At 42.4% G+C, this 13452-nt stretch overlaps 1 protein-coding gene across 1 annotated transcript in view; it reads right to left on the bottom strand.

Moving 5' to 3' along the window:
• SYT5 (synaptotagmin 5) overlaps nucleotides 1-13452 on the bottom strand; it is a 535210-nt gene that overhangs the window by 217404 nt on the left and 304354 nt on the right. The gene's annotated exons all lie outside the window — the stretch shown is intronic.

Raw genomic sequence — 13452 nt, 5'->3', positions numbered from 1 at the left:
CTCCGACCGCCTATCCGAATCGAACTGAGGTAAATCTGTGCTGCTGCCGGAGATCGTGACCGGGAGGTGTGGGCTGCGGAGACACGCTACCGAAGTGGCTTGTTACCGCGTCTAACGCTGCCTGGTTGAGGACCGCTGTGGCACACGCGATACCGAAGGAGTTTAAAGACTTGGATCAAAGCAGAGGTACCGCGCTACCATTCTCTGAGGGCAGCGCGGCAGGGTATCCTTTTCCCATGTTACCAAACAAACACAGGTGCCTACAAGGGAACGGGACGTCATCCTCACAGTATGACAAGAGGCGCACAAAAAGCGGCAGCTGCCGCATCTACATCAACAACCACCAAGACCACCACGGGGAGTGAAACAACCACGAGTACGAATACCAGTACTACAGCGAGTGCAACAATCACAAATCGCCGTGCAGGCAGAGTGGATGAGGCACGGTCGTTATTCTGTGAGACTGAAACTGCAAACACAAGCTCAGTGAGTACCAACGAAACGGCAATAACACCGCCGGATAAAACATTGAAACAGATGCTATTCCAGTATGAGAAACTTATGAAGAAAGAAATCAATAAATGGTGGGGGGTAACCTCTCTGAATAACTATATAGAGGTTGGGAGAGTACCAAGGGGTCTTCGAATCATGATCACCCCCACATACCAGAACCCCCATCCCAAACTGATTTAAGATTGGTCTGAATTAATGGCAGGGACCTGCAAGAACATGCTTGGCCTGTTGTCAAAGTATGCAGGCCTGGAATTGGAACAGGTCATCACAGACATTACGAAACTTAAAGCAGAGCTGGACAAACATGATGCCAAGGACGAAATAGCTAAAGCCATTGAGCAAATGGAAAAAAGACTTGATAAATACGAGGACGAAATCAAGCAAAAGAAGAAGAGCAAGTTCCTAAGAGATAAACAGGATTATGCCAGTGGGCGGATCCTAACCTTTGGGAAGAAATATGATGTGGCAATCAAACAGTTTAAACAGCTTGCAGGGCAACAACGCAATGTCACGGTTTCTGAATCAGGCTCGGAAACCTACTCAGATCTTGATGAGGTACTGGATACAAGTGGAAGGAGTGCACTATCTTTCAAACCTTTGGAAGAATATGATTTTTTACAGTCAGCAATGACACTAAGGGCAAGACCACCAAACCGAACATACGGAAGAGGAAGAGGCGGACACACAAGAGGAAAACCACAAGGCGTGGGGGGAGGAAACACAAGAGGAGCAATGTCGCATGGGAAGACACCACGACAGAACAAGCAACAGTGATGGGTGAGCCCAATTTGACTATAGTTAACATTTCCTCCCATACCTTGACTATGGCTGAAAAATCGGTTTTGGAGTTGGGATTGACTTTCTGCCCTACAGCCAATTTCGATTACAGCCAAACCAGAATTGATGTTTTCCTGTTTGTCCGTGAATTGAAATTAATGAAAATGTTTTTACTAAAGAAAAAAAGTGCGATTGAGCAAGGGAGTAATGATACAGTTTGGAGCACACAGGTGTCTAATGTTTTACAGATTCAGGATGTTGACAGCCTAGCAAGTGCCTTTGAATTGTGCGGAGAAGATGTGAGTGGTTTGGATGATTTGGAGATACTGGACAGAATGGGATTGACGCTAGGAGGATGTAGTGCAACAGGTCATAGGCCCAAATCTACTTTTAATCCCATTACTCCACATGATAACCTAGAAACATTTCATGACGTTGTCAGCAGGGATCTTCTCTCTTTATGGGAGAAGAGCAAGATTTGGTGATCTTTTATCAGGTTTAAAATTATCAAGTATTATGATTTCTGTAGGGCGCCGTGTAACAATGGTTCAATCAGACGTCCCAGATTTGGTGGTCTTTTCTCTGTATTTATGCAGGTTGAGACAGACCGGCTGCCAGATGCTGGGCTGAAACTTCAGATACCGCCGGGATCTTATCGTAACCGGTCCACCTAATCTACAGATATTGAGATAAAAGACGCCGGGAACCTTTGGCAGCCGGTCCGTCTCAACCTGCATAAATACAGAGAAAAGACCACCAAATCTGGGACGTCCGATTGAACCATTGTTACACGGCGCCCTACAGAAATCATAATACTTGATCATTTTAAACCTGATAAAAGATCACCAAATCTGGGACGTTTGATTGAACCAGTGTCACACGGCGCCCTACAGAAATTATTACTATAGAATTTTTTTTTTATATTTGATGGAAAAACAAACTGTTGACTCCACGTAATATATTGGGATCAACACCGCACATCGCCCTTTGATTTAAGCACTAGAGGAATAGGAGAAATAAACCTTCTGCCTCCACCACTACATCCACATACCCTATTTTATGCGAGTATTTGATGTCAGCCGCATAATTTGTCCATCATCTAGAAGTACGATGGTACAGTCCTGAGGAAGACACACCTGTGTCGAAACGCGTAGACAGGAAACCATCTATTAGTTTTTATATTGTAATTGATGAATGTATGAAATTATGCATATGCTACAATGCTGAAATATTTTATCATTTGTTTATAATCATGTATCAATTTTTATCAATTAGTATACTGTGTAAAAGGAATTAAACTGTATCTTATGTGTAAAAACAGTTGTTGATCATTATTATTCTTGTTTGGCAAATGCCAGTATTCATGTGTTAGTGGTTATTAGAGATTTGCCTGGGTGTTTTAGTCACACAAAAAGAAGAGCAAGAACAAACACGCTCACAACCTCACAGTGGAACAGAAAAAAGCACTGAGCACCCTAAATGCTGACCCATGCTGCATAATCAAACCCTCAGACAAGGGTGGTAATGTTGTTTTGTGGGATGTCACTCTGTATAGACAGGAGGCGAGGAAACAGTTGGAATTATCTGGCAACTATAGAAGAGCTAACAGGGAAGAGTATTTGACAAGTATTTCTATTTATCATGACAAACTTAGAAACTGGAGAGGCAAGACCTACTAGCTGAATCAGAATTCAGATTTTTATGTGTGCAGCATCCAGTCTCCACTTGTTTTTACATATTGCCCAAAGTCCACAAGGACGAGACCAACCCACCTGGTAGGCCTATTGTATCGGCGAATGACAGTCTCCTAGAAAGCACCTCTATTTTTCTGGACACTTTTCTTTTCCCGTTTGTACTCAACCTTCCATCGTACTGTAGAGACAGCACAGATTTCATCACTAAGATTGAGGGCATCAGATGGGAGGACAGTTTCTGTATGGTTACGATAGACGTGGTCTCTGTGTACACGTGTATCAGACACATTGATGGTTTGAAAGCATGCAGACATTTTCTGAGAGACAGGTCTATCTTCCACATAAAACAAACGGAAATGCTACTTGAAATGTTGGAATTTTGCCTTATGAACAATTTCTTTCTGTTCGAGAACAATTGGTTCAAGCAAGAGGTGGGGACTGCGATGGGGAGTTGCTTTCCTCCCAGCTTTGCCTGCATGCTGATGGGGTGGTGGGAGGAGCAAACCCTATGGTCAGAGGATAATGTTGATGTCACTCGCCATATTGTGTTTTATACCAGATACATCGACGACATCTTTCTGATCTGGGATGGCACAAGATCAGATTTGAATAAATTCCTTCTGAACATCAACAGGAATGATGTGAATCTGAAATTCACTAATAAGGTAGACTACTCAGAAATGGATTTCTTAGATGTCACAGTTAGAATAGTAGAAGGGACTATTCAGACAAATCTTTACAGAAAACCTACCTCTGGTAACAGCATTTTACAGGCCAAAAGTCACCACCCAAACAGCCTCAAAGATAGTATTCCGTATGGAGAATCTTTGAGAGCTAAACGTAACTGTAGCTCGAATGACAGTTATGAAAAGGAACAGACCACGATGACCCAGAGGCTTAAAGCCAGGGGATACTCAGACCAGGTACTGCTGGTAGCCAAGGAGAAAGCAAAAGCAAGTTCAAGTTCAATTTCAATTATTTGTATAGCGCACTACTCACCCAGAGGGTCTCAAGGCCCTTGGGGGATGAGGTGCCTCATTTATCGAATAGCCAGGTTTTAAGTTCCTTTCTGTAGGAAATGTGGTTTTGCGTAAGGCGGAGGTGATTGGGGAACGAATTCCAGGTCTTGGCCGCCAAGTAGGAGAAGGATCTTCCTCCCATGGTGGATCTGTGGATGCGCGGAACTGCAGCGAGGGCTTGATTGGAGGATCTTAGTTGGCGGGTAGGTGTGTAGAAGGACAGACGTGTGTTGAGGCATTCAGGTCCTAGATTGTAAAGGGCCTTGTGTGCGTGGGTGAGGAGACGGAACGTTATTCTTTTGTTGAGCAAGAAAACAGCTACTGACCATAATAACCTGGGATCTAACAATGTCAGGATGATATCAACATATAGTGTGGAAGCAGGCAAGGTACGAGGAATACTGAGAAAACATTGGCATATCGTTAAGAGTGACCCAACGATAGGAAAATTGATCAATAGACAACCACAGCTGACCTATAGGAAAGCACGCTCCTTAAAAGATATGCTAGTGAAGAGTTATTTTGAGGGTCCAGTCAAGAAGACGAATTGGCTGAAAGAGCAGAAAGGTTTTAACAAATGTGGCAAATGTAAGGCCTGTGCCACCAGTAAAAATGTGAAATCCTTGGGAAAGAGCGAAAACATTGGGAAATTCATGAATTGTAACACTGACCATTGTGTATATGTGATTTCCTGCCCATGTGCCAAGTTCTATATTGGGAGTACCATCTTCCCAATAAAGAAGCGAATTTTGGAACACATGAGGGTAATCAAGAATGTAGATATGTCTTATGCTACTGCACGCCACTGGTTACGCTTCCACAACAGTGATGTTAACCATTTTTCCTTTTTTGGCATTGACAGAGTTCCAGTGAATCCCAGAGGGGTAACCGTCTCAAACAGCTATGTGTCCTGGAATCCCGGTACATCATCCGTCTGGATTCAAGAAACCCCTTTGGTTTGAACGAGGATGAGGAGTTATACGTGCATATTGGCTGAGAACCTTATGTTAAGCCGGAAAATCTGCCTTGACACTGCACTTGATCCTCAATTTTTCCCGACCCCCCCTTTTTCTACTGCTTCCCTGACCCTCCCTCCCCCAGCTTTTGTGTTTGCCAAATCCTTCTCACAATCCCGTCCAGAGAGGGCTCTCTCTGTTGATGGGTATACAGTTGGAAGCTTCACATCCAAGCTTAGACTGAACGTCAACCTCAGGACCACTCTGGGCCAGCACATGGGCGAGCTAACACTAGAGAGCATCCCATGACTATCATCAATAAGATAATAAATTTTTCCCGACTCCCTCACAGGCACGTCCTTACTCCACAATTTATTTGCACAATCACACCAAAATTGACTGTGGTTACATGCCTGGCTAGGCGAACTACAGTCAGTAAAGGGTTCACGTTTGTATAACTCACAGTGCTGAAAGAGGTATTTCGGCACCTTGTCACCCTTAATTTCTTTTAATTTTACTATCTCCCCGGAGGGACTCTTCTCAATACGGGAGCAGTCCGTTATTTAAACTGTGTAGGAACCCCCGCCAGGGGACACGTATTTTCCCATTAGACTACAATTAAGCTATTGGTAATCAATAGATGGATTGATTGGGCACATGGCCGAGATTCGAGACCCACCTTTTACTTTACCTTTGACCATTAAATTTAAGGTGTGAACTAGAGCAGGATGGTCATGATGTGGTACTAACATATGGACTCTAAGACGAATTTGGGGAATCATAGGCCACTTGGCCTTCACTATTATTATTATTATTATTATTATTATTATCTTTATCATTATCATCACTGTTATCATTTAATTTTGTTACCTTGGATCAAATGAAAAATTAATATGACCAGTACAAACAGAAATATGATAAAATGAAATGCACGTGAATTATGTTCATGTATTTAATTTAATTATTGATTCATTGAAAAATATTTGATTCCAGTAGTGTTTAAACTGTGAGACCGTGTACCACTGAGTCTGTCTTCTACCCCATTTGTAGTTTCATGAATTGTAGTCATTGATATTTTTGTGGTCCTTCCTCAGTTTCCACCACTATTCTTGAGCACTTTTTTATAAAATGGTGATTGTGTGTTCATGTGGCTGGCTATCGAATAAGACCGTCTGGTCGAAACGCGTCGCCAATAAACGCAAATTTCTACACGGACCCTGGTGTGCGAGTCTTTTTGTGGTTCCTGTGAGACGTACTTGCTGTGGGAGCCCTTTCACACATAGACTTCCGGGTTTCCGATACCCGGGACTTGCACCGACCTCGAGAGGACGAGACCGAGATAAGTCGGGAAACTTTTCTAACGAACCGGCCTTCGGCCAGAAACTTGCTCCGACCGCCTATCCGAATCGAACTGAGGTAAATCTGTGTTGCTGCCGGAGATCGTGACCGGGAGGTGTGGGCTGCGGAGACACGCTACCGAAGTGGCTTGTTACCGCATCTAACGCTGCCTGGTTGAGGACCGCTGTGGCACACGCGATACCGAAGGAGTTTAAAGACTTGGATCAAAGCAGAGGTACCGCGCTACCATTCTCTGAGGGCAGCGCGGCAGGGTATCCTTTTCCCGTGTTACCAAATAAACACAGGTGCCTACAAGGGAACGGGACGTCATCCTCACAGTATGACAAGAGGCGCACAAAAAGCGGCAGCTGCCGCATCTACATCAACAACCACCAAGACCACCACGGGGAGTGAAACAACCACGAGTACGAATACCAGTACTACAGCGAGTGCAACAATCACAAATCGCCGTGCAGGCAGAGTGGATGAGGCACGGTCGTTATTCTGTGAGACTGAAACTGCAAACACAAGCTCAGTGAGTACCAACGAAACGGCAATAACACCGCCGGATAAAACATTGAAACAGATGCTATTCCAGTATGAGAAACTTATGAAGAAAGAAATCAATAGATGGTGAGAGGTAACCTCTCTGAATAACTATATAGAGGTTGGGAGAGTACCAAGGGGTTTTCGAATCATGATCACCCCCACATACCAGAACCCCCATCCCAAACTGATTTCAGATTGGTCTGAATTAATGGCAGGGACCTGCAAGAACATGCTTGGCCTGTTGTCAAAGTATGCAGGCATGGAATTGGAACAGGTCATCACAGACATTACGAAACTTAAAGCAGAGCTGGACAAACATGATGCCAAGGACGAAATAGCTAAAGCCATTGAGCAAATGGAAAAAAGACTTGATAAATACGAGGGCGAAATCAAGCAAAAGAAGAAGAGCAAGTTACTAAGAGATAAACAGGATTATGCCAGTGGGCGGATCCTAACCTTTGGGAAGAAATATGATGTGGCAATCAAACAGTTTAAACAGCTTGCAGGGCAACAACGCAATGTCACGGTTTCTGAATCAGGCTCGGAAACCTACTCAGATCTTGATGAGGTACTGGATACAAGTGGAAGGAGTGCACTATCTTTCAAACCTTTGGAAGAATATGATTTTTTACAGTCAGCAATGACACTAAGGGCAAAACCACCAAACCGAACATACGGAAGAGGAAGAGGCGGAAACACAAGAGGAAAACCACAAGGCGTGGGGGGAGGAAACACAAGAGGAGCAATGTCGCATGGGAAGACACCACGACAGAACAAGAAACAGTGATGGGTGAGCCCAATTTGACTATAGTTAACATTTCCTCCCATACCTTGACTATGGCTGAAAAATCGGTTTTGGAGTTGGGCTTGACTTTCTGCCCTACAGCCAATTTCGATTACAGCCAAACCAGAATTGATGTTTTCCTGTTTGTCCGTAAATTGAAATTAATGAAAATGTTTTTACTAAAGAAAAAACGTGCGCTTGAGCAAGGGAGTAATGATACAGTTTGGAGCACACAGGTGTCTAATGTTTTACAGATTCAGGTTGTTGACAGCCTAGCAAGTGCCTTTGAATTGTGCGGAGAAGATGTGAGTGGTTTGGATGATTTGGAGATACTGGACAGAATGGGATTGACGCTAGGAGGACGTAGTGCAACAGGTCATAGGCCCAAATCTACTTTTAATCCCATTACTCCACATGATAACCTAGAGACATTTCATGACGTTGTCAGCAGGGATCTTCTCTCTTTATGGGAGAAGAGCAAGAACAAACACGCTCACAACCTCACAGTGGAACAGAGAAAAGCACTGAGCACCCTAAATGCTGACCCATGCTGCATAATCAAACCCTCAGACAAGGGTGGTAATGTTGTTTTTTGGGATGTCACTCTGTATAGACAGGAGCCGAGGAAACAGTTGGAATTATCAGGCAACTATAGAAGAGCTAACAGGGAAGAGTATTTGACAAGTATTTCTATTTATCATGACAAACTTAGAAACTGGAGAGGCAAGAACCTACTAGCTGAATCAGAATTCAGATTTTTATGTGTGCAGCATCCAGTCTCCCCTTGTTTTTACATGTTGCCCAAAGTCCACAAGGACAAGGCCAACCCACCTGGTAGGCCTATTGTATCGGCGAATGACAGTCTCCTAGAAAGCACCTCTATTTTTCTGGACACTTTTCTTTTCCCGTATGTACTCAACCTTCCATCGTACTGTAGAGACAGCACAGATTTCATCACTAAGATTGAGGGCATCAGATGGGAGGACAGTTTCTGCATGGTTTCGATAGACGTGGTCTCTTTGTACACGTGTATCAGACACGTTGATGGTTTGAAAGCATGCAGACATTTTCTGAGAGACAGGTCTATCTTCCACATAAAACAAACGGAAATGCTACTTGAAATGTTGGAATTTTGCCTTATGAACAATTTCTTTCTGTTCGAGAACAATTGGTTCAAGCAAGAGGTGAGCACTGCGATGGGGAGTTGCTTTGTTCCCACCTTTGCCTGTATGCTGATGGGGTGGTGGGAGGAGCAAACCCTATGGTCAGAGGATAATGTTGATGTCACTCGCCATATTGTGTTTTATACCAGATACATCAACGACATCTTTCTGATCTGGGATGGCACAAGATCAGATTTGAATAAATTCCTTCTGAACATCAACAGGAATGATATGAATCTGAAATTCACTAATAAGGTAGACTACTCAGAAATGGATTTCTTAGATGTCACAGTTAGAATAGTAGAAGGGACTATTCAGACAAATCTTTACAGAAAACCTACCTCTGGTAACAGCATTTTACATGCCAAAAGTCACCACCCAAACAGCCTCAAGGATAGCATTCCGTATGGAGAATTTTTGAGAGCTAAAAGTAACTGTAGCTCGAATGACAGTTATGAAAAGGAACAGACCACGATGACCCAGAGGTTTAAAGCCAGGGGATACTCAGACCAGGTACTGCTGGTAGCCAAAGAGAAAGCTAAAGCCAGGAAAAGGGAGACACTCTTGAGCAAGAAAACAGCTAGTGACCATAATAACCTGGGATTTAACAATGTCAGGATGATAACAACATATAGTGTGGAAGCAGGCAAGGTACGAGGAATACTGAGAAAACATTGGCATATCGTTAAGAGTGACCCAACGATAGGAAAATTGATCAATAGACAACCACATCTGACCTATAGGAAAGCACGCTCCTTAAAAGATATGCTAGTGAAGAGTTATTTTGAGGGTCCAGTCAAGAAGAAGAATTGGCTGAAAGAGCAGAAAGGTTTTTACAAATGTGGCAAATGTAAGGCCTGTGCCACCAGTAATAATGTGAAATCCTATCCCCTCCCCACTGGCAAGAGCGAAAACATTGGGAAATTCATGAATTGTAACACTGACCATTGTGTATATGTGATTGCCTGCCCATGTGCCAAGTTCTATATTGGGAGTACCATCTTCCCAATAAAGAAGTGAATTTTGGAACACATGAGGGCAATCAAGAATGTTGATATGTCTTATGCTACTGCACGCCACTGGTTACGCTTCTACAACAGTGATGTTAACCAATTTTCCTTTTTTGGCATTGACAGAGTTCCAGTGAATCCCAGAGGGGGTAACCGTCTCAAACAGCTACGTGTTCTGGAATCCCGGTACATCATCCGTCTGGATTCAAGAAACACCTTTGGTTTGAACGAGGATGAGGAGTTATACGTGCATATTGGCTGAGAACCTTATGTTAAGCCGGAAAATCTGCCTTGACACTGCACTTGATCCTCAATTTTTCCCCACGCCCCTTTTTCTACTGCTTCCCTGACCCTCCCTCCCCCAGCATCTGTGTTTGCCAAATCCATCTCACAATCCCGTCCAGAGAGGGCTCTCTCTGTTGATGGGTATACAGTTGGAAGCTTCACATCCAAGCTTAGACTGAACGTCAACCTCTGGACCACTCTGGGCCAGCACATGGGCGAGCTCACACTAGAGAGCATCCCATGACTATCATCAATAAGATAATAAATTTTTCCCGACTCCCTCACAGGCACGTCCTTACTCCACAATTTATTTGCACAATCACACCAAAATTGACTGTGGTTACATGCCTGGCTAGGCGAACTACAGTCAGTACAGGGTTCACGTTTTGTATAACTCACGGTGCTGAAAGAGGTATTTTGGCACCTTATCACCCTTAATTTCTTTTAATTTTACTATCTCCCCGGAGGGACTCTTCTCAATACGGGAGCAGTCCGCTATTTAAACTGTGTAGGACCCCCCGCCAGGGGACACGTATTTTCCCATTAGACTACAATTAAGCTATTGGTAATCAATAGATGGATTGATTGGCCACATGGCCGAGATTCGAGACCCACCTTTTACTTTACCTTTGACCATTAAATTTAAGGTGTGAACTAGAGCAGGATGGACATGATGTGGTACTAACATATGGACTCTAAGACGAATTTGGGGAATCATGGGCCACTTGGCCTTCACTATTATTATTATTATTATTATCTTTATCATTATCATCACTGTTATCATTTAATTTTGTTACCTTGGATCAAATGAAAAATTAATTTGACCAGTACAAACAGAAATATGATAAAATTAAATGCACGAGAATTATGTTCATGTATTTAACTTAATTATTGATTCATTTAAAAATATTTGATTCCAGTAGTGTTTAAACTGTGAGACCGTGTACCACTGAGTCTGTCTTCTACCCCATTTGTAGTTTCATGAATTGTAGTCATTGATATTTTTGTGGTCCTTCCTCAGTTTCCACCACTATTCTTGAGCACTTTTTTATAAAATAGGTGATTGTGTGTTTATGTGGCTGGCTATCGAAGAAGACTGTCTGGTCGAAACGCGTCGCCAATAAACGCAAATTTCTACATGGACCCTGGTGTGCGAGTCTTTTTGTGGTTCCTGTGAGACGTACTTGCTGTGGGAGCCCTTTCACACATATATATATATATATAATAAAAATATCAATATCACAGCATCTTGTGTCTCTGATTAAGCTTTGGATGAGCATTTTAACACTCTATACTGTCATTAAAAAAGCTCTATATGAATCAATACACAATTAGCTCAGAATAATTAATTCCCATGTTCTTTGTCAATTATTTAAAGTGAGAAAAGCACCTTCCCTCATACTGAAATCTATAGCAAAGGCATCGTTTGGATAAATTTCAGACACAAAATCAAATGCTGATGACCTATTTTAAGGACTCCATTGATGTTAAACATGAGATTAAAATTTCAACCCACATGAAAGGCCAACTCTTCTTCCGTATTAAGACCTCCTGGGGCCCTCGTTTGCAGGCCAATAATATATCTTGATTCTAGCCTGCGTAAACAGAGTTATCTATTCCCCCCTCTTTCATTGGGGGGTACATGGTCAATACAGAAGAATCACAGAAGAATTCTATTGCTGGAGTGTGATCCGGCAAAATGTCTTGCAAGTGGGTATGTCGGATCCTTCTCCTCGATAGCTCGAGCATGTTCAAGAATGCGTTTTTTTGTGTGATGTATGGTGCTTCCTATATATAACAGGTTGCACAGGCAAGAGAGACAGTATACACAGAATGGAGTATTGAAAGTGAGAAACTTGTTGATTGGTCTCACTTTGTTTTATCCTGGTACCTTGAAGGTCAATATCTTACTACTATGTTTGCACGCCTTACATCTTGTGCAAGGATTGAAGCCAGTTAGATCACTTAAATGGGGATTCTTTTTATTACTGTCCAGATGGCTCTTTTAAGGATAGGTAGATAAATCCTTTCCTATTACATGGTCCGTTTTTAAGATATGCCAATAACGTTTTATAATTCTGGAAATATTTTGGGTCTCATCTGTAAAGGTGATAATTAATCAGAATTCCGAATTATCTGGATTCTCAGGCTTTTGTCTCTGGTTCTTTAATAATAACTTCCTAGGAATCTTCTCAACACTTTTTAAAGCTGATTGTACTGAATCTCTGTTAAGCTTCTAGACTGACCTTTCAAAATCCACTTGCCTAGTACAATTCCTTTTTAATCTGAAAATTCCCCATAAGGTATCATTTTAATTAGAGGTGCCGGATAACTGCTACTGGCCTCTAAAATCGAGTTTCCTGCTGTCAGTTTACGATAGAGGGAAGTACAAATGGTACCTTCTGCTATGAATGCCTTCAAATCAAGGAAATTCACTTCTGTGGCACTTATATCCCCACTAAAGTGAAGATTCACCTCATTGTTCAGGGTAGCTATGCATTCCTCTGCCTCCTGCTTTGCTCCTTTCCATAAAATAAATAAATCATCTATATAGCGGTGCCACCCTACTATACAGGAATCCCACTTCTGATAGTCATTGGCCCAGTATTATCTCACAACAGGGTCTTTACTGGAGGAATTGTAACCAGCCACAGTACCACTGCACTATATAATACTCACAAAAGGTAACCTACTGGTTTGATAACTAAAAAAAGGAATATGAATGTGTAACAACACTATCAAAAATTAAGTAAAGAAAAGGGCATTTGCTTTTTAAAGACGAGAACCCTCACTCACCACTTGGGTGACATGCTTCATCATTGGGTTCCCTCTTACACACAGCGACCGCAAGGTACACTGTGTGGGCTACAACTCTCCCCCAGGAGAGGAGCGTAAAGTGTTCTACACTCCAATGTTATATATGAGCGAGGGCAGAGTGCAAAAATTATACAAAAAAGTGCTTTAAAAACATCTCATATAGGCAAAATATTTTAATCAGTATCCCTACTGGATAAAGATAAAAACAGTGTAACAATAGGGGTAAGGATGTTCCCTATCTGACTAGGTCAACATGTTTCTGCCAGGTGACCAAAAGTTCATGGCATTCGTCAATACCATTGTCTTGTCACTCTGCTAAATTAGTGATGAAAAAACCATACTTATATGTATGTTATCCGGACCAACTTCAGTCTGGTCTGTATGCTGTAACACATAAAAAACATTCCTTAATCATTCTCATCTTCACAAATAAAGCCCAAGTGGCTGAAACACAGGTGTCAGTGAAAATTGTGCCAAAAAACACCACCATTGTGACCAAAATACACACCAATAGATCAATTCTCTCACCTAAACCAAATTGATTATC

The sequence above is a fragment of the Lissotriton vulgaris genome, chromosome 7 (assembly GCF_964263255.1).
Source record: "Lissotriton vulgaris chromosome 7, aLisVul1.2, whole genome shotgun sequence".
Classification (NCBI taxonomy): domain Eukaryota; kingdom Metazoa; phylum Chordata; class Amphibia; order Caudata; family Salamandridae; genus Lissotriton; species Lissotriton vulgaris.
The sequence above is the reverse complement of the archived record's forward strand: the minus strand, read 5'-3'. Positions and strand labels throughout refer to the sequence as shown.